The 20,552-nt window shown below is 36.9% G+C and overlaps 1 long non-coding RNA gene across 1 annotated transcript; it reads right to left on the bottom strand.

Annotated features, from left to right (window-relative positions):
- Positions 1-4,854: 4,854 nt before the first annotated feature.
- Positions 4,855-14,070, bottom strand: LOC107574834 (uncharacterized). The gene is made up of 3 exons (XR_001607739.1): positions 13,950-14,070; positions 6,036-6,208; positions 4,855-5,760 (listed from the first exon to the last, which is right to left on the bottom strand). It is a non-coding gene; the product is annotated as an uncharacterized lncRNA (long non-coding RNA).
- Between the last annotated feature and the right edge of the window lie 6,482 nt (positions 14,071-20,552).

Here is a 20,552-nt window from a genome sequence, read left to right as displayed (position 1 = left end):
AAATAAGAAAACCCAGGATTCCCTTTACCCAGGGTTTAGAATGACTCAGGTTTACTATTTCATATGTGAAAAGCCCTTTTTCTTTTTAATAAATAAATGGACATCTTTTATGTGGAATTAATTATTTTTAATTTATCTGTCCAGAATGCTCTTGCCCTAACCAGAACCATCAATCCCAGACAGCTGACACAACGCCATGCAGTGGCAATGAGGAAGTTTGTGTACCACAAACTGAAGCAACATTGCTCAGACTTCCAGCTGTAAAATATTTCTCCTGTGTTTTGGTTAAGACACCAGTGAGGGCAAGTTTCACATTTTGGTGAAAAATTTATAAATGCCTCTTTAAGGGAACATACTTGATTTTGAGTGGTTTCTATTTTAAACAAAACTGCTTTATTAAGCTTCTCAAAAAGTTTGATAAAACACAAAAGATTTGTACAGTGGAGATCAAAATTAGAGAACAACTTACAATTTCCAAAATGTCAAGGTCACTGCTTAGTCCTATTTGAAGTTATCCTAACGGGTAGAGGGGCAGTTTTTAAGCATATTTCATTAATTAATTGTATTCTGAAGCACAGTATAAAAAGCTTATATGAGATATTAGAAAAATAACTGATCAAAATGAGAAAACACACAGTTATCTTTGTTAATCTGGCACCTGGTGCTAATTTCTTTATTTATATGACAAACCCTATTTAACTGGCAGCATTCCTCTAATTTTCACTGAGATTGCAAGACAACGGGTTGAAACATCTAAAGATATACCCCCGTGAGAGTTAAAGGGATCTACAAATGTAAATGAAAGTATTTACCATGGAATGAAAGTAACTTACATACTTGCAAATTTCACTTTTTTCACATAATTTGTTGTATTTAAAGTGTTTCTTAGAAATCATTGAACAGGGACAGAACATTTTGGGAAACAGCGTTTAAGTCAAACAGCTCTAACACTAAAATATATATAAATCTCACTGGATTCTGTGAGTTTTGTTCTCGGCTCAATCAAAACCTTTAGTTTCGTGTGCTGATGGTGCTCATGGTTCGATGGGTCTGATCTCAGGTTTCTCACGTGCTTCATCTGCAATTTCACTCAGCATTGTAAAATATCTATTTCTGAATGTCACTTTCTTTACAAATTAAAAATAAGAAACCGTTAATGATTTCTGTTCTTACCAGAGACTCTTTCTGGATTCATCTGTCAGCTGATGATGAGTCTCACATAACACATTTTCCTTATTACCGAAATATATATAAAAAACTAATTATTTCTGTATAGACGTGTTAGAAAAAAATTAAAACCACTTCAATTAAAGACCACAGCATTTTTCACATTCATCTTCAACATAAATAGACATGTATTAAACAAAAAATCTACTGTAGGAAAATCACCTTGACATCACATGATGACCTAGTATTTTTATCAGATTGTTTGGGCCAAAGTCTCAAACAGCATTTCCCCGTCAGAGAATGAATTGTGCTTCAGATTTAAAAGTGTTTCAGAAACAAGACCAGAGTGTTTAACCCTTTCAGACTCAGCTGCTCATGTAAATGTGTTTGTGATGAAACACACCTGATTCACATCAGCAGCTCATCAATGACTTTAACACAAACACACGAGCTCAAGACTTTACACTAGACTTCAACAGAATCATTAGAGCAGAAAATGATCAAAGATTGCATAAGCTTGCTATAAGTTATGTTTTACACAAAATGCAAAATCACCATTATTGTTTGTGAGCTGATAACTAAATGACATTTATTGAATTAACCTGGGAGAATGTCACATGTATTAAATATAATTTAGGGCATTATCAATCAAATATGTATCAGTAGATGTGCTTTATGTAGAATATTGACTGCAGTTATCATCTTTGTCCACTAGATGGCAGAACTAGATCTTCAGTCTCAAAGGTCTTCAGGTTAAAGTCAGTGAAGAGAATCAGAGCTCTGCAGCTGAATGAGGATCATAATGTCACACATGGAGCATAAAGAGACTCATCACACACATCATGAGTGGGGATCAAATACATGAGACACTGCATGATCATCTAAATCACTGATGGCATGGTTTACTGTCATGTGAAAAACTTAGGACACTCTTTTCAATTCCATGTTTTTTGCATCCGGACATAATAATAAATCTAGTCATCTAGTCATGTGATGTTGTTCATCTGAGGTTTTATATTCCACATTTTAAGACCTGCCAAGGACCAGATATTTCCTGATACACTGATACAGAAAACCATGGAATTCAATAGGGTGTCCTAAAATGATATCAGAATCAGAGTGAGCTTTATTGGCAGGTATGTTTACACATAAAATGAATTTATTTTTGTGACCGAAGCTTCCACAGTGTAACAGAATGACAGTCACAATACAAAACTCAGATAATAAAAGAATAAAAATAGAACAAGTAAATAGGGAATAACAATATACAAATTAACAAATACATACACACTTATTTATTTATAATGGTTTTATTTTACACGCCCGAACATGCCCACTTAACCCGAAAAGTAAGTGGGTGTGTCTTCGGCCTCCTGTGCTCATGACTCATTCTGTCAGGATCTGTGAGGAAGAACCCAAACACAGAACGGCACATTACAGAGATTTATTAACACAAGAGTGATCTGTGAAACAACAGAGGATACAGGACACGATGAAGGAACAGAGAACGACCGCTGGAACCAGCTTTAGATAAGAACCGGTCAGTTAACTGCAGAGGAGCAGGCAGAGTCAGACAGACAGTGATGAAGACCAGGCAAAGCACAAGAAAGATGAGATCTGTTACTAGATCAACACTAACTCTGAGCCAGTCTGACCGCCAGACAGAGACAGAACAGCACCACAGGACAGGACAAGACTCAACCAGAACACACCACAGCAATCAAGACCTTAGCAGAAAGAGAATAAAAACACTGATAAAAATAAAAGTTAAAAAAAAATTATAATAATAAAATTAAAAGAAGGTTAACAAAACTATAAGTAAAATACTAGAAAGCACCAAACAAAATAAAAGACTACTTGAGATAAGGACTACTAGAGAAACACGTAACACGTTTCATTACCATTTTCTAAACTATAGCGAATAAACTGTGATAATGTGAGAAATGTTGAAGGTGTCTGCATACATTTTGGTTTGAAGTTAACCAACTAACATTATACATACTCTTTTGGTTTCTGTACCCAATATTTAAAAAATTTACAAATGCAATAAAAATATTGGTATCGGTACTCGGTATCGGCAAGTACCAAAAATAAAAGTATCGTATCGGGCGAGTACTGGAAAAAGTGGTATCGGTGCATCCCTAGCATTAAGTAATGAATGAAAAAAAAACATATATTACAAAAATATTAATTTAAATTAAAAAATGTTTCTCAAGCATCAGAAATATTGACAGAAATAGTAGGTCAGTCAACTCGATTATTTGGGTGGGTTACATAAATATGCATCTCCAGGATTTCTCCTAACTTCCATCTAATTTAAGCAAAAAAAATGGAATAAAATAAACAATCAATGAATGTTTTAATAACAGAGAGTTTGGTTTAGAGAGCAGCGCTGTGCTGATTGTGATCTTACAGACTGTTCAACACTTTCAGTTTCTGCTGCCTTAGTAATATGACAACAAGCATGTTTATATGTTTGTCAAACAGCAATTAAATATAATTAATATCCCAATTTAATACAATATATCCTAATGTAAGACAGGTTAAAATGAGCTAAAACAAGTAATTATATTCTGTCTTAAATCCTTTACTGTGAGTTATTGAGATAAAAGCTTTGTGACAACTAGCCCCGGTCTCAGCTCAAAAAATACATTCAGAGACTTCCACAACAGCCATGAAGAATCACAGCAAGAATCACAGAGCAAGACACTTTCTCTTCTGAGTGAGTGTGACAGCTTCTGTCTTTAAATAGGCTGGCAGAGCTACAGCTCTTCTACTACATCGAGCGCATATATTTAGTCTGTCACTGGTCTACCAGAACTCCTTCTTAAGAGTCAGGAATGAGGATGAATGAATTACCAGAAAAGGAGACAGAAAACACACCCACTTACTTTGGTTACACTTCTATACCGAGACAATTTCATAAGCACCTCACAGCAACGATGGTCAACCGTTTCTAGGCCCAACAAAAGTCCTGCGTTTCCCCATCGCTGCAGCTTTCAGATTGGAACTTTCTGAATTTAAGTTCTGAATTTATAAAAGTGTGAAAAATATATTACTGTGGCATAACAATGACTGAATGAAGGTCTACGACATGAATTATGCAAGTTCTTCATGTAGTAATAAAAGTAGAGTTTTTCTGCAATAATTCCTACTGGGTGAGCATTCATAGTAAAAGACCACGTTAACAAAAACAAGCACATAGAAACTCCTGACCAATATTCATACCATGAGCTATTAATTAATGATAGACATTGTGTGTTCAGAGCCAACCCTACCCCTAAACCTACCCCTCACAGGAAACTTTCTGCATTTTTTGATTTTAAAAAAACTTAATTCTTTATGATTTATAAGCTTTTGTACCCATGGGGACCACAATTTAGGTCCCCACCGTGACACGAGTCCCCATGAGTCTGTGTGTAGTCAGGTTTAAGTCCCCACCAGGATATATAAACCAGTACTCTCACACACAGACACACTCACTCATACTCACACACGCACGCACGCACACTCGCTCACTCACTCACTCACTCACTCACAGACACACACTCTCTCTCTCTCTCTCTCACACACACACACACTCTCTCTCACTCTCTCTCTTACTCACACACACACACTCTCTCTCTCACACACACACAAACACACAAAATACTTTATAAAATATATACAAATTTAGGTCTATATTTATGAGCACAGAATTTAAATTACATACAACAAAAATTAGGGCATTATAAATAAAACAAATTCATGAAAGTGTTCTCTGCTGAAGACTAGCAGTAATTTCTATATTTGTCCACCAGATGACAGAAGATTTTCAAACTCAAAGGCCTTTAGTTTCAGGTTGAAGGCAGTGAACGAGGATCGTGTTTCACATCATGAATCATAAACTCACTGATCCTCAAACACACATCTGATGTGCCTGAATCTGGATCATATTCTGTTACAGAACCAGTGTTATTATGACACAAACAGCTTCATGAAGAAACCGGTTTTTGACAGAAAGAAAGAGCGATGCATGGGTTTGAGATGAGTTATATGATGTAGGTACAATGTGTATAATGACTGAAAGGTTGACATGACAGTTTTAGCAAATAAATAATGTTTACAGCATCGTCATGTAAACGAAACATGTTTTAATAAGAGTGATCACTGCTGATAGGGATCTTTTTAATGGGAGAGAGTTTGCCATAACGAGACAAAGCTTTAGCTAATATCTCATCACTTAAGAACAGTGCTACATTGTATAATGTGACTTTCTTTGATGGTGTAGAATGTGGACGCACAGGGGTATGAATATCATCAAAGTTCACTTGTGAAATGTTTGCATTGCTTTGTGAACTACAGTTTTTCCTCATGTCTCATATTTTTGTGATCACCATGCCCCCTCAGGAGCCTGATCCTGTTTATGCAGATCTGTCTCCTGCAAAGATGAGCTCCAAACCAAATCTCCAGGAACACCGGCTTGATCTCCAGAAAGCTGGACTCTATAGGAAGCTCAGTCTCCAGGATCAGAAATCAGCTGCTGGATCTGATGTGTGAGAGTCTGTGACTCTTTCTGAAGCATCAGAATGAAGCCGTCTGCATCTTGAGAAACTAGAAATGAAAAACACAAACATCTGATTACAGCAGTTCTGTACAAGAATGGTGCTCGCAACACCAAGATCACGGGTTCAGTTCTGATTCATGAAATATGAACTGATCTTGAATTCAGTGTAAGTTGCTTTAGATTAAAAAAAAGTCTGCCAAATGTACAAATGTAATGGTTATTTTGATATATAGTTTATTAATGACCCATTCACAGATTAGAGGAGGAGAAACAGTGTTGATGATTAAAGACGTGTTTTGTCTTAAACATCATAAATACTCACAGCTTGGTCTTTTGTCTTGAATGCTTTTCCTTCTGACTAACATCAGAGTCTTTTCCTCTCCTGGTTCATTAGGTTTTATCTTGCCATTTTTCTCTTTCGTTCTTTTCTTGTCTTTCGTCTGCAGATCGGTCCATATGTTTTCTGTCATGTAATGATGTCTGCTTGCAGATTATCTGTTGCAAACAATATGAAAGTACAATTTAGACCACATCCACATGAAGCCAGAGCTTTCACTATCCCATCTTTTTTTCCTTGTTCTTCCGTAAACATGGCGTCGTTTCAAGAAATGTCTGTGTACAAACGAAACCAGTGTGAAACCGACTAAAAACCATGTAGTATACATGCCGGACCAGTCTGTAATTCTGCCAGAGATGCACTAAAAACAGAGAAGACTCGGAGCCTGCGCAGACGTGGGGTGATAACATCATCGTTTCACAAACACAAGGGGTGCAGATATATATAGAACGTTATTTGACTTTCTGTGGAAGCATAGGTCTGTTGTTATAAATAAATATGAATATGGTGGCTTAAATTTCTTAGATTTTGCCTCCTTAAATAATACTTGTAAGATAAATTGGTTAAAGTAGTATTTAACAAATCCTGATTCATTTAGGAATATTCTTCCTATTGTTTTCTCTAAGGTGGGAGGTCTCCCCTTCCTATTGTTATGTAATTACAATATCACTAAATAGCCCTTTAAATTATCACATTTTCATAAACAAGTGCTTTTGGCGTGGCATCTAATTTATAAACATAATTTTAGTCCTCATGGTTATTTTATCTGGAATAATAATGATATTCTTTATAAAAATAAATCTTTATTTTTCCCAGATTGGGTCAATAATATCATTCTAGTTTCTTAATTAATAAATTCTGATGGTTACTTATATTCTCACTCAGAAATTGTGAATAAATATAATATAGCTGTCACTCTTAGAGTTCGCTATTGTAATGGATGCCATTACAAGGAAAGAATTAGACAACGGTTGTGTTGTGTCCTTGGTACTCAGTAACTGCACAAGTAAATCCTCTTAACCGTTTATACAACAGACGCTATCTTTTTACAGAACTTTATGGCTTCTTAGGGAATACCAAGTAGAACCTCTACACGTAACAATATACAGCCACCTTGTGGTTAAACTACAAAACACCACAGGTTTCAGATAACTTCTCTTCCATACACTGTGTCTCACTGGAATGGCCTAAATATGATAATATTCCATGAGAGAAAGTGTGGACTTTGTCATCCAAATATTTAATAACTAACAAGGTGAAGGATGTTTCTTTTAAATTACTTCATCTTTTTTTACCCTGTTAAGCTTTATTTTGGAAGGATTTCTGTATTTTTGTATATGCTTTTTATAACCAGTTGAGTCCTCTGCACAATCTGACTTTGCTGCAGCCTGGAATTGAACTGCTGGTTTGGTCTGGCCAGAGGAGAACTGTCCCCTGAGCTGGATGATGACATCACTGAATTCAATGATGAACTGGAAGTTGAGTGTTTACTATTGTCTTTTTTCATTATTGACACACTATTTTCCTATTTGACACTGTAAAGTGCTTTGACAATCTGTATTGTTAAGCGATATAAATAAAGGTGACTTGACTTCACAGCATGGGCGGCGCTAGGGAGGGGCTAGCAGGTGCTTCAGCACCCCCAAGAAAGACTAAAGCACCCCCATACATTTTTTTACTAGAATCAATTATATACATGCTATATATTTAATAATTATGATAAAAAAAGAAGAAAAAAAACATTTGACTCCTTACACATGCATAACTCGTGCAATGCAATAACAATGTGATTTGCAGCTGTCACACTTTTCGTAGTGTCATTATTTTATTTTAAAAATGGAGCGCTTCCTTGTGCTAAGCATAGGCCTGCCCCCGACTAAAGATCTTTCTAGTCAACTAGTCGCACGTTATATTAATTGATTAATATAATTATATATTAACCATCCTTTAATATATAGGCAGGCGTATTAGGCTATAGGCTATTACGCGCTCAAGTTTGCGCATAAAGCAATTGCCTCAAAGCACCGGCAAAGTGATTATGAACGTGTCGGGGGAAAAGAAGACATTTTAATTAATTATTAATAAACTAGTGCTTTCTGAGTCAGTGTCGGGTGCAAAGATGAGGTTGCCGAATGCCGACGCTGACTCGCCATCTCCACATGGACGTGCCTTTAATAGAAATGCACCTTTTCATACGGACTTCAAAATGAAAGAATAATACAAAATCGAGTGGGCGAGTTTTCCTTATATTTATTTTATTATTCATATAAAAAAATAATAATAACCTGTTTTGGTTATATTTACTATTAATTGCAGGACTCCAGACTGCGACCATTTTTTCTGCCTGTGTGACTAATTTTGTGAGAGGTCGCACTGGCGCGACCACCGCGTTGTTCAACTCATAAGCGTGTAAGAATCCACCCACCAGCCCAAAAAGCGGAATCCAGCGGCCTGGTCGAAGGTTTAATGCGTATTCGGTCTTTTACTTGCTCTTCTGAATTTATCAGGACTGTTTCAATCTTAGTCTAGCTCCGTTTTCAATCGGACTCCAATTTCACGTGATCATTAAATGTAGGCAATATTTCTAATCAAAAGCTAATCACAGATATCAATTGTTTATTCATTTAGATATTTGAGTATTCTGGAAATCCCATACTTTCAATTATTCATTCATTAAGGACCTAACATCGCTCAGAAATTCACTCGGCCAACTTTGAACTCACGGACACAAACTCGCCAGTTCTGAACTTACTCAGAGGATGCAGGGTGATTACAATACCTTTAACTGCTAGCAAATAACAAAAAGTTTATTTTTTCCTATAATCATGAAAACTGTAACTTGTTAAGCCAGGTGACAGACAGAAATCAGAAGATTCCTGATGGAGAGCCCCCTGCCCCGCTCATTGGAACTTAAGTATGATCTGTCCTGGATGCAGATTTGCAGAAATGTTAGACTACACAATAATCTACTTGAAAAATGATTTCAAAAGAGATCAGAATAAATCAAATATAACAATGTATTATTTGTCAGGTAAACTTGTATCATGCCAATTACATAATCAATTCATAATGTAATGGTCACAAGAGGGTATGGAGGACGAAACCTGCAAAAACAATAAATAAATAAATACACAAATAAATAAATAAATATGCAAATAAATAAATAAATGTGTGTATAAATACACAAATTCTTGTTTAAATACATATAGAAATAATTAAACATGTGATTAAAGTAGGAAAATAAATTGGTGGGCAAATGGAAAATGTTTAAGGAAATGCTAAACTCATCCTATTTATTTTCCTTTGATCACTCATTTATTTCTGAATGTAGTTCCACATGTATTTTTCCTCTGCACAACATGCTAATGAGAGGGTGTCAACCATGGACTTCCAGTAAAGCCTAGTAAAGTCACTTTTGCCGTTCAACAGAACAAGATACATAGAAAAACTGAGCCGTATTGTCCGTACAGTATCTGTGATCCGTATTGTTCACACGACCCAACGGAATGGCCAGAGGTGTCATTTCCCGGCACTCGATATTCGCAAATCTAGGGACCGTCTCTAAAGTTACATACGACATTGGTATACACTTTCCTAACTTCTATAGCATTTGAGGAAATTTACTTACAGTAACACAACCAGCTGTGAAGTGTTCATGTAGTTCTCAGTTATAATGCACTCCTTTTAGATTTTTGATATTTATTAAAATAAACTGTAAATTCGTATCTACACTGTAAAAAACTTCCTGTAGAATTTGAGGAAAATTACTTACAGTAACACAACCAGCTGTGAAGTGTTCGTGTAGTTCTCAGTTATAATGCACTCCTTTTAGATTTTTGATATTTATTAAAATAAACTGTAAATTCGTATCTACACTGTAAAAAACTTCCTGTAGAAATTACAGTAACTAACTGACAACAGTTCGCTGTAAAAAAAAAAAAGAGATGTAAATAAACTGTAGAGAAATGTACATTTACAGTTCATTACTTGCAGCAACCACAGCTGCCAGTATTCTACTGTTATTTTCAGGATGTCATGCCAGTAAAGCAATATGAATCGAACTGAGTTGAAATGAATAACTGATTACTAAGCAATTTGATTGGATTATTATCTTTCTTTCTTTTTTCAGATCGAATGCCATCAATGCAGGAGGTGGTTTCATGTGCCTTCCAGTGACAGACAGCCAGTTCAAGAGAGCTCAAAAGGTTGACTGGAAGTGCTGCCTATGTAAATAGTTTTAAATTCTGCAAATAGTCTAATATATTACAGTTCTTTAATGTAAAGTTTCAGGCTTGGGTTGGGGGAGGGCATTGGGAAAATTAAAAATATGAAGTTACACAGTTGTCATTGTTTTTTTTCCCATTGTTATTTAATGGAACTGCTAATTTTACAATTTGTGCATATAGTTTTACAGTAACTGAAAAGTGAAGCAAACCAATTACAGTAACCTTTACAGTATAACAGTATATTTTCTATTGTTTTAAAATGCATTACTCAAGAAAGGACCAAAAAATTAATACAATAATAAAATATTTTACAGTTAAACAATATTACAGTGTAAATACATTTACAGCAAGTTAAATGACACGGTAAAATAAAATACAGTATTTTTGCTACAAAAAAAATTACAGTAAGTTACGAGCGAACTGCTGCCAGTTAGTTACTGTAATTTCTACAGGAAGTTTTTTTTACAGTGTAGATATGAATTTTTATTTTAATTTTATTTTAAGTTAATCAAAAATCTAAAAGTTATCCATTCTTGTGTTCTAACACAACAAATAAAGACAAAGCAGCTCTTGCAAACAGGTTTTGTTGTATGAGATCCACTCCGGTCTGCAGCACTCCTGGAAGTAATAGAGCACGTTCTGATAACGGGCCAGGAATCCGGTGAGCGCCGCGGCCATACCGACCGCGATGCTGGTGCTGATCGGCTCTATCGCCACCGTGATCGACAAACTCCACCATTCTCCCATATACAGCCAGCGAACAGCAGCCGACATGTCAACCGCATTCTGCTGTCTGACACCGAGGAGCGAAACCGATTCTAATCCGGTGCAGTAAATAATTATGAGCAACTTCCGTGAACCGAATCAAAAGCGTTCCATTCAGAATCAAGCACGAGCTGCGAGAAGTTCCACGCCAAGATGTCACGCGGATCAACAGCGTTAAAATGCTCTTCTGGTTTCAAGTATTTTACTTCAAAAAGACATTGTCTCTACACCAACACATTGTCTCTTCATTGGTAAACAAAGTGAAGGAAGTAACCTTTACATGACCCCTTTAAAGGTGCTGTATGTACGTTTTTGACTCTACTAAAGCATAAAAATACCAAAATATGTTTGCAGATATTTAAGAAATATGCTAAGTTAACATACTTGTTTATCTGAAAAACAATGCTACAGTAAGTTATTCTCCTTTGAAAATGTGCGTTCCGGTCCAGAATGTCTTTCTCTGTTTTGGTTTGTGAAACCCGCCCACTGCCAGTTTACCCAATTGTATTTCGGCATTCCGGTTGCCAGTTGGCGGAAAACACAGCATATTTAATTTCATTCATCGTCAATTGCGCTTGTTCCTGTTGGTGTCAATCTGGCAACCTGTGTGTGCATCAAGTCTGAGGAGGAGGGGCCGGGTGAAAAAAACCCTCTCCAAGGTTAAGTTCAAGCACAAACCGGTGTGCACCGTTTTTGTCGGGGCTGAATGCAGCCCAATATTTTGAATTTGGACTGCAATACCTAGTTCAACCACTCGGCGTCAATCCTACATACCGTACCTTTAAGCAACAGATCCACCACAAAAAAATAAAATAAATAGGAAGAATAGCAATCGTGAGACACAAGAATATTTACAAGGCATTACTTTTTTACAAATAAATAGAATGGATTTTAAGAACTATATCAATACTAATATTTTTCAAGTAATCTATTAGTCTGCATTTACATTGAGCATATCTATCTATTTTTGCCTCGTACTATATTTATATTTAGATAATATCACTCCCAAAACTTCGCAGAATGTAATAGGCTGCAGTGGTGTATAAAGTACCTGAAAGCCATTCTCAAGTAAAAGTTACCAGAATCTTACCAGAAAATGACTTTGGTAGAAGTTAAAGTCACCGTTTAGAATATTACTCGAGGAAAAGCCTTAAAGTATGTGATATTTATTGTACTTAAGTACAACAAGGATTTTTTTTATCTTAAACTTACTCAAGTATTGAAAGTAAAAGTACAAGTGCAAAATGGGAAAGAAGCAAACAAATATATATATATATATAAAGTTCATACACAGCTTGAGTAGCAAAATTGTGTTCAGTTTTAACTCTTTCTTCCATTGTGTGTCTTTGTGTAAGAATAAGAAGCACTTCATCCGGTACTTAGTGTCTTTCATTCCAACACAAGAACACATTTCTGGAATCTGCGTCTGAAATAGCTTTTAGATGTATTCACACAGTTTAATGTGTCTCAGAGGAGACATGGATGCATTTAAACTGCAGTTACAGATGCAGAAATAGGCCTAATGCTTTGTTTTTAACATACAACGTTGAATACTGATAAAAACATGGTTTAAAACATGAAAAAAATAGTCGAAATGTGAAATTAAAACCCCCAGTAGGTGACAGCAAGTGACTGTTAATGAGTGAGTCATTGAGATTCAACCGATTCATTCAAACAACTGATTCATTCAGAAACAAAGCATTGGACTGTTAATGAGTGAATCACTGAATCATTTATTCAACCGATTCGTTCAAAAAGCTGATTCATTCAATAAGTAAACACACCGTGCATTGCTCAGAGACTCAAAACAGTGTGTGATCTTTGTTTGAACTCTTTTCTTTGGCAAAATTGAGCAAAAAAGAGCAATATTATCTCTAAAATGTAGGTCACTTATTGCTTTACTGAACTTGTATAAAATGATTATTAAATGTGTTATCATGCTGATATCTGCAGAAAAACGGTACTCTTTGTGTGATATAGATTAAGTGAACTATATTAAATTATATAAATATAAAAAAGCATACAGAAGCATTTTTGCCATCCATAATTTAGAATGCCTGGAATTTTGAGTTTTAATAAACGAATTAATCAACGTGCGTGCACTGTGTGTGTGATTTGGTGATATAGCCTAACTTGATAATGTCAAATCGCACATCATTACAACAACACTTACCTTATATTATCGCAGATATATTGTATATCCCACACCTCAGACTTGACCTGAGTGGAAAATGAATCATCTGCGGTTGTGCCCACACTTGTTTGTTTGCACGAGCAAAGGTGGTTTTATGAGTCAGACCCCAGAACACTGATTCATCAAACCTGCTTTCCTGCAGTCCGTGTTCTTCTGACTTCTGACTATTTTGTAGTAAGTAACGAATATGCTTCAGGGAAATGTATCGGAGTAAGTATACATTTTAATTAGGAAATGTAGTGGAGTAAAAGTACAAGTTGGCTGGAATATAAAAACTCAAGAAAAGTACAGATACTCCCAAAAATACTTAAGTACTGTAACGAAGTATTATTATAATAATACTTCGTTACAATACACCACTGATAGGCTGTCGGTCCTCTTACCAGCATGAAAAACAATACTTTTTGTCGGATTATATAATACGGATTATAGCTGTATAGCATTGAAAGTGCGATAGACTGCTTACTTTATAATCACTAGAAAGCTGTCTCTCATCTCAGTTCAGTTCGCGATCTCACAAGTGGAATAATAATAATAATAATGATGTTATTTCCTGCAGTAGAGTTGCTCAGAAATTAATGTTTTGAAACAATCTGTATTGCATAAAGCGCTGTAGAAATAAATGTGACTTGTGCTCAACTGCATCAACAGAATATAGCAACAGTAGCTAATAATAAACGCAATAAATCGTTTGATATTATCATAGACACTTACAGCATAATCCGGTGTTGTATCCAAATCAGAAAAGTGCAAAATCAAGAGTAGCTCCTGTAAAGGCGTCGGTCCATGTTCTACCTTGTTCTGGCGTTTTGTGCGCTGCACGGAGTTTAAAAGCGCTCTCTGCAACAGTAATGTGATTGGCTCTGACTGTCGTCACATAGTGGTTGCAGAAAAACACTGGGAACAAGTGGAGGTAAATGGGTCAAATCCATGGAATAAAAGAAAAAATATATTTTTTGTGCCTTTTGATGTCAAGATCGGAATGCAAATCATTTTTATAATATACCGTCGTCAAAGACACCATTTGAAGCTAAATGCAGACGTTTAAATGGACATACTATGGATGAAAACTGCTATGAGCATACATTTGATTTAAACAATAGGTATACATAATATTCACATATGCTGTTCATAGGGGACGTATTGTATTAGCCCTACAGTTACAGCATGAAATATTATTTAAACCTTATTTATTTATCTCACAATTCTGACCTTTTTTCTCTCAAATGCAAATTTATATCTCCTAATTCGTTCTTTATAACTCGACTTAACTCAAAAATAGAGAGTTGTCAAATCTGAGGGAAAAGCAAGAGCCGAGGGGAAAAGAGAGAATGACGAGTTGTTTTTCCTAATTAGAATTGTGAGATATAATCTTGGAATTGCGAGAATCCTGGTTTAATCTAAACCCTGTCTGTGACCTACATAGCATATTTGTGATTTTGCTGTAAAAACACGTTTTATAATGCATAACTAACAGGGGAGCTCCATTAAGTACACGTCTCAAAATGGATTTACATAAACAATATATTCATCTTAAAGACGATTACTAAATGTCTATTAAACATCTGACAGGATCATCTTTGATAAGTATTGCAGATGAGCACATCTAATAGACACAAGCATCTGAGTGATGTATGTGTGCTATTATGTAGAGTTCACTGGTCGGATTATATAATACGGATTATAGCTGTATAGCATTGAAAGTGCGATAGACTGCTTACTTTATAATCACTAGAAAGCTGTCTCTCATCTCAGTTCAGTTCGCGATCTCACAAGTGGAATAATAATAATAATAATGATGTTATTTCCTGCAGTAGAGTTGCTCAGAAATTAATGTTTTGAAACAATCTGTATTGCATAAAGCGCTGTAGAAATAAATGTGACTTGTGCTCAACTGCATCAACAGAATATAGCAACAGTAGCTAATAATAAACGCAATAAATCGTTTGATATTATCATAGACACTTACAGCATAATCCGGTGTTGTATCCAAATCAGAAAAGTGCAAAATCAAGAGTAGCTCCTGTAAAGGCGTCGGTCCATGTTCTACCTTGTTCTGGCGTTTTGTGCGCTGCACGGAGTTTAAAAGCGCTCTCTGCAACAGTAATGTGATTGGCTCTGACTGTCGTCACATAGTGGTTGCAGAAAAACACTGGGAACAAGTGGAGGTAAATGGGTCAAATCCATGGAATAAAAGAAAAAATATATTTTTTGTGCCTTTTGATGTCAAGATCGGAATGCAAATCATTTTTATAATATACCGTCGTCAAAGACACCATTTGAAGCTAAATGCAGACGTTTAAATGGACATACTATGGATGAAAACTGCTATGAGCATACATTTGATTTAAACAATAGGTATACATAATATTCACATATGCTGTTCATAGGGGACGTATTGTATTAGCCCTACAGTTACAGCATGAAATATTATTTAAACCTTATTTATTTATCTCACAATTCTGACCTTTTTTCTCTCAAATGCAAATTTATATCTCCTAATTCGTTCTTTATAACTCGACTTAACTCAAAAATAGAGAGTTGTCAAATCTGAGGGAAAAGCAAGAGCCGAGGGGAAAAGAGAGAATGACGAGTTGTTTTTCCTAATTAGAATTGTGAGATATAATCTTGGAATTGCGAGAATAATCTAAACATCTAAACCCTGTCTGTGACCTACATAGCATATTTGTGATTTTGCTGTAAAAACACGTTTTATAATGCATGGGGAGCTCCGGAGCTCCATTAAGTACACGTCTCAAAATGGATTTACATAAACAATATATTCATCTTAAAGACGATTACTAAATGTCTATTAAACATCTGACAGGATCATCTTTGATAAGTATTGCAGATGAGCACATCTAATAGACACAAGCATCTGAGTGATGTATGTGTGCTATTATGTAGAGTTCACTGTTGCCCACTGCTTTAGATAAATGTAAGTAATGTAAATAAACAAATCTACATAAAGTAACTAAACATAAGTTATCTATTTTATTTGTCCATTTGTAATTAGGCCTGTCACAATAATCAATATATCGACTTATCGCGCAATATATGTACATGACCTAATTTTTTGTGATGTAATATATCGCCGATTATATTTACTTAAAAATTAATGTCACCATGTTTTGTACATTCCACCTGCACCTGTGTCTTTTGCAGCTTCTCGTACATAACGTGGTGCAGTCATGAGCTGCTAGTTCAAATTTTAAAAATGCTTCTACAAAAAAAGTTTCATCTGCAGATATGGCCTTGTTTAGGGATCTGTGTCTTTGTGCATACGGACATCTGACTGCTGAGTAGTGATTGTGTTTTTCAGCAATAGTGTGCACCCTTCATTTACAGAGAAAAGAAGGTCAGGGAAAAATCTGTAAATGGAAAAATCTCCATACAAGTTCTTTGTGCATTTTCTTCTTTTTCTACTTGTTACTTTGCACTTTTTGTTAGAAAATGTGTATTTACTATTTATTCAGGTTTTTAAAGGCATCTGAGGGAAAAGCAAGATCTGTAAAGAAGATCTGTAAAGTTGCAAAGACTAAAGTCTCAAATCCAAAGAGATATTCTTTATAAAAGTTAAGAGTTAACCACGCCTACCTAAAACGGCTCGTTCTAACATGCCCCCACATATCTACCTCACTATGTGGGAAGATTTGCATAACGCCGCCCAAATGTTCACGCAAAAAGTTTGTTTTTGTTGTACTGCCGGGACACCACAGACCATGGGTGCACCCGCAGCGAAAGACGCGAGCCAGGTCCCGGACGACGACCTCTCCCCCTCCGCCACCTCCGGTCTTCAAGATCTCCACCCAGAACCGCTTCACTCCCCTCCGCGAGACGGAACGCGGCGCTGTGATCGTCGGAGACTCCATCGTCTGGCACGTCCGTGCTACGTTAGCCGAAGGTAAAGTGCACACTAACTGTTTCCCTGGTGCTCGTGTTCTCGATGTTTCTGCGCAGATACCCGCGATCCTGAAGGGTGACGAGAGCCCCGGAGCGGTCGTGCTTCACGCGGGGGTTAACGACACCAAGCTGCGGCAGACGAAGACACTGAAGAGGGACTTCAGGAGCCTGATCGAGACGGTGCGCCGCACATCGCCTGCGACGACGATCATCGTGTCAGGACCGCTTCCCACGTATCGACGAGGACACGAAAGGTTCAGTAGACTTTTTGCTATAAATGAATGGTTATTGTCATGGTGTAAAGAACAGAAACTGCTCTTTGTTAATAACTGGAATCTTTTCTGGGAGCGTCCTAGGCTTTTTCGCGCTGATGGTCTGCACCCCAGCAGAGTCGGAGCGGAACTCCTGTCGGACAACATCTCCAGGACGCTACGCTCCATATGACTAGTAAGTCAAATCTCAAATAACTGCCCTGATGACTTTTGTTCTACCCGCTTAAATTATAGAAGTACTTACACTGTACAATCTATAAAGACTGTGTCTGTTCCCCGAATAGTGAGGTCAAAATTTTAATTTAAAGCAGGATCTAGATAAAATCTGATCGTGATTAAACCAGAAAAATGTAAAATATATGAACAAAAACATTTTTTTAAGTTTGGGCTCCTAAACATTAGATCACTCTCACCCAAAGCAGTTATTGTAAATGAAATGGCGGCGGTGTTGCAACAATATATAGTGATATTCTCAATGTTACTCAGAAGACAGGATACAGGTTTAACTCAAACTTAACTTAAATCAAAATACTAATGCTTAATGTTACACTGTCAGATATGCCTAAGAAATCTGTCGTATCTCTTGCTCTTCGGTGACGAAATGACTAACAACATGGGCACTACCTTCTCTAATACATTAGAAGCTGTTGCCCCCATCAAATTGAAAAAGGTTAGAGAAAAACGTACTGCGCCATGGTACAACAGTAATACCCATTCTCTCAAGAAAAAAACTCGTAGTCTTGAGCGCAAATGGAGAAAAACTAACTTGGAAGTTTTTAGAATTGCGTGGAAAAACAGTATGTCCAGCTATAGACAGGCTCTAAAAGCTGCGGATAAGACAGAGATATTACTTATTGGACCAAAAGACAGTACACAGAATCTCTTGGATTACAATTTGCAACTAGACGGGTGTACTGTTACTTCCTCTACAGTCAAAAATCTGGGTGTTATATTAGATAGCAACCTGTCTTTTGAAAATCATATTTCCCATGTTACAAAAACAGCATTCTTACATCTTAGAAACATTGCCAAGTTACGAGACATGTTACCTGTTAAAGCTAGTTCATGCATTCATGACGTCTAGACTGGACTATTGTAATGCACTGCTAGGTGGTTGTCCTGCATCTTCAATAAACAAGCTACAGGTAGTCCAAAATGCAGCGGCTAGAGTCCTTACCAGGTCAAGAAAATATGATCATATTACCCCAATTAGCATCCTGTGTACCTAACAAGTCTTCTACCACGCTACAATCCATCACGCTCCCTAAGGTCGCAAAACTCTGGACTTTTGGTAGTACCTAGGATAGCAAAGTCCACTAATGGCGCTTTTCCACTGCGTGGTATGACTCGGCTTGGTACGGCTCAGTATGGCACGGCATGGTTCGGCACGGTTCGCGTTTCCACTGCAGTTCAGTACCGCTTTAGAGTGGGCGGGATTATTCACATGTCGTTATAGTTGCGCCGCCTCTACTACCACGACTCCTAAAAAAACTTTTTCATTCCGCATCGCCCTATCAAGCTCTCGCTGGATCCGCTCCTCTGCTATCAACGAGAGGAACGTCTGTACTTCCGCAACAGACAACAAAACTTTTTGGTTGTTAAAAAAAGGTGCGCTCGTTCAAAACAGTTGCGTTCGATCCTTCGCTGGCTGTGCTGATTTAAATCTAGTGGTTCTTTTGTGTTTGTGTCGCAAGTTCAGTGACGCAGGTAGTGACGATTCTCTCCGGCCAATCCGTGATCAGCAGAGTTTACACGTCACGTTTAGGTAATGGTACGGTTCACTTGGAACCCCAACCGAAGTGGTACTAAAAAAGTACCAGGTACCAGGTACTGTACCCAGTGGAAAACCCCCCAAAAGTGAACCGTACTGAGCCGTACCGTGCTGTACCATGCAGTGGAAAAGCGCCATAAAGGAGGTAGAGCTTTTTCGCATTTGGCTCCCAAACTCTGGAATAGCCTTCCTGATAACGTTCGGGGTTCAGACCATAGACTGTAAAAAACATGGACGTAGTGTCCGTGACGTCCCCTGTTGAATCTGAAGAGCTTTTTTGAAGCCCAAAGTGGGCGGAGCCGGTCGTCGCCATCTTGGCAGCGCGTCACTCCTGTATAATCGAAAATGGGCAAAGAGGCGGGACGTGGGTGGCGCTGAGGTGCTCAAAGTGTTCACTGCACAGACGAGAAACCTTTTTAGGAGTCCAATTCTGTCGTTTCACGTTGAGCATCCACTGGTCTAGTCTGAGAGGGTCTGGATCACCTAGAGGAAAACTTTACACAGACAAATAGATAGTTACCTTTTTCACAGAATACTTTGCACAGTCCTCATTCTGTTCAGAACATTTTAAAACACTTAATTTGGCTTAATGCATTAAGACAGTGTTTTTCAAAGACCAAACTCAGAAAACACGTTATTAACAAATCATACTTATGTACAGACAAGCAGATGAGTCCAGGATAAGAACGCAATGCGCGTTTAGCGTTTTCCTCTCATAGAAAACAGTTATAAGGAAAACGTTTACATGGCTTAATGCATTAAAACAGTGCTTGTCTGTACATAGTATGATTTATTAATCATGCTCCAACTGAGTTTCGTCTTTTAAAAACAGTTTTAATTCATTAAGCCACGTTAAGAGTTTTTCTTATAGCCTAACGGTATTCTATGGGAGGAAAACGCTTAATGAGTAATGTTAATTACAGGCCTAACGTTACAGCTAAATCACAGTCTGTTGGATTCTGGAGTGTAGTAGAGTTTTGAATAAAATTATAAAGAATAAATTAATTAATAAATACAATTACATTACAATATCACTCACCGGAAAAAATGGATCCCAGACTTGGACGGTCTGTTAGTACAATTAACCGCACAACAAGACATTTTATTTGATAATTTTTAGAAATAATCACGAAAATAACCCATAGACTGAATAAAACAAAAGCAGAAACACGGCAAAGATGCCAAGTTCAGCGGCTGATAGAGACAGCAACGTCAATCCACCTGTCACTCAAGTGGCCACGCCCTTAATTGTGCAGAATTTTAATATAAGCTTAATATAAAGGCTTAATATAATTTAAATGGATGAGTTATAAAAAAAATTACCCCCTCACAGTTGTCATGAAGGGCAAAATTAGCTATATAGACCAAAAT

Source organism: Sinocyclocheilus grahami, unplaced genomic scaffold (genome assembly GCF_001515645.1).
Source record: "Sinocyclocheilus grahami isolate Dianchi unplaced genomic scaffold, SAMN03320097.WGS_v1.1 scaffold2358.1, whole genome shotgun sequence".
In the NCBI taxonomy this organism is placed as follows: Eukaryota; Metazoa; Chordata; class Actinopteri; order Cypriniformes; family Cyprinidae; genus Sinocyclocheilus; species Sinocyclocheilus grahami.
Note: the sequence above shows the minus strand (reverse complement) of the source record. Positions and strands in the feature narration are given on the sequence as shown.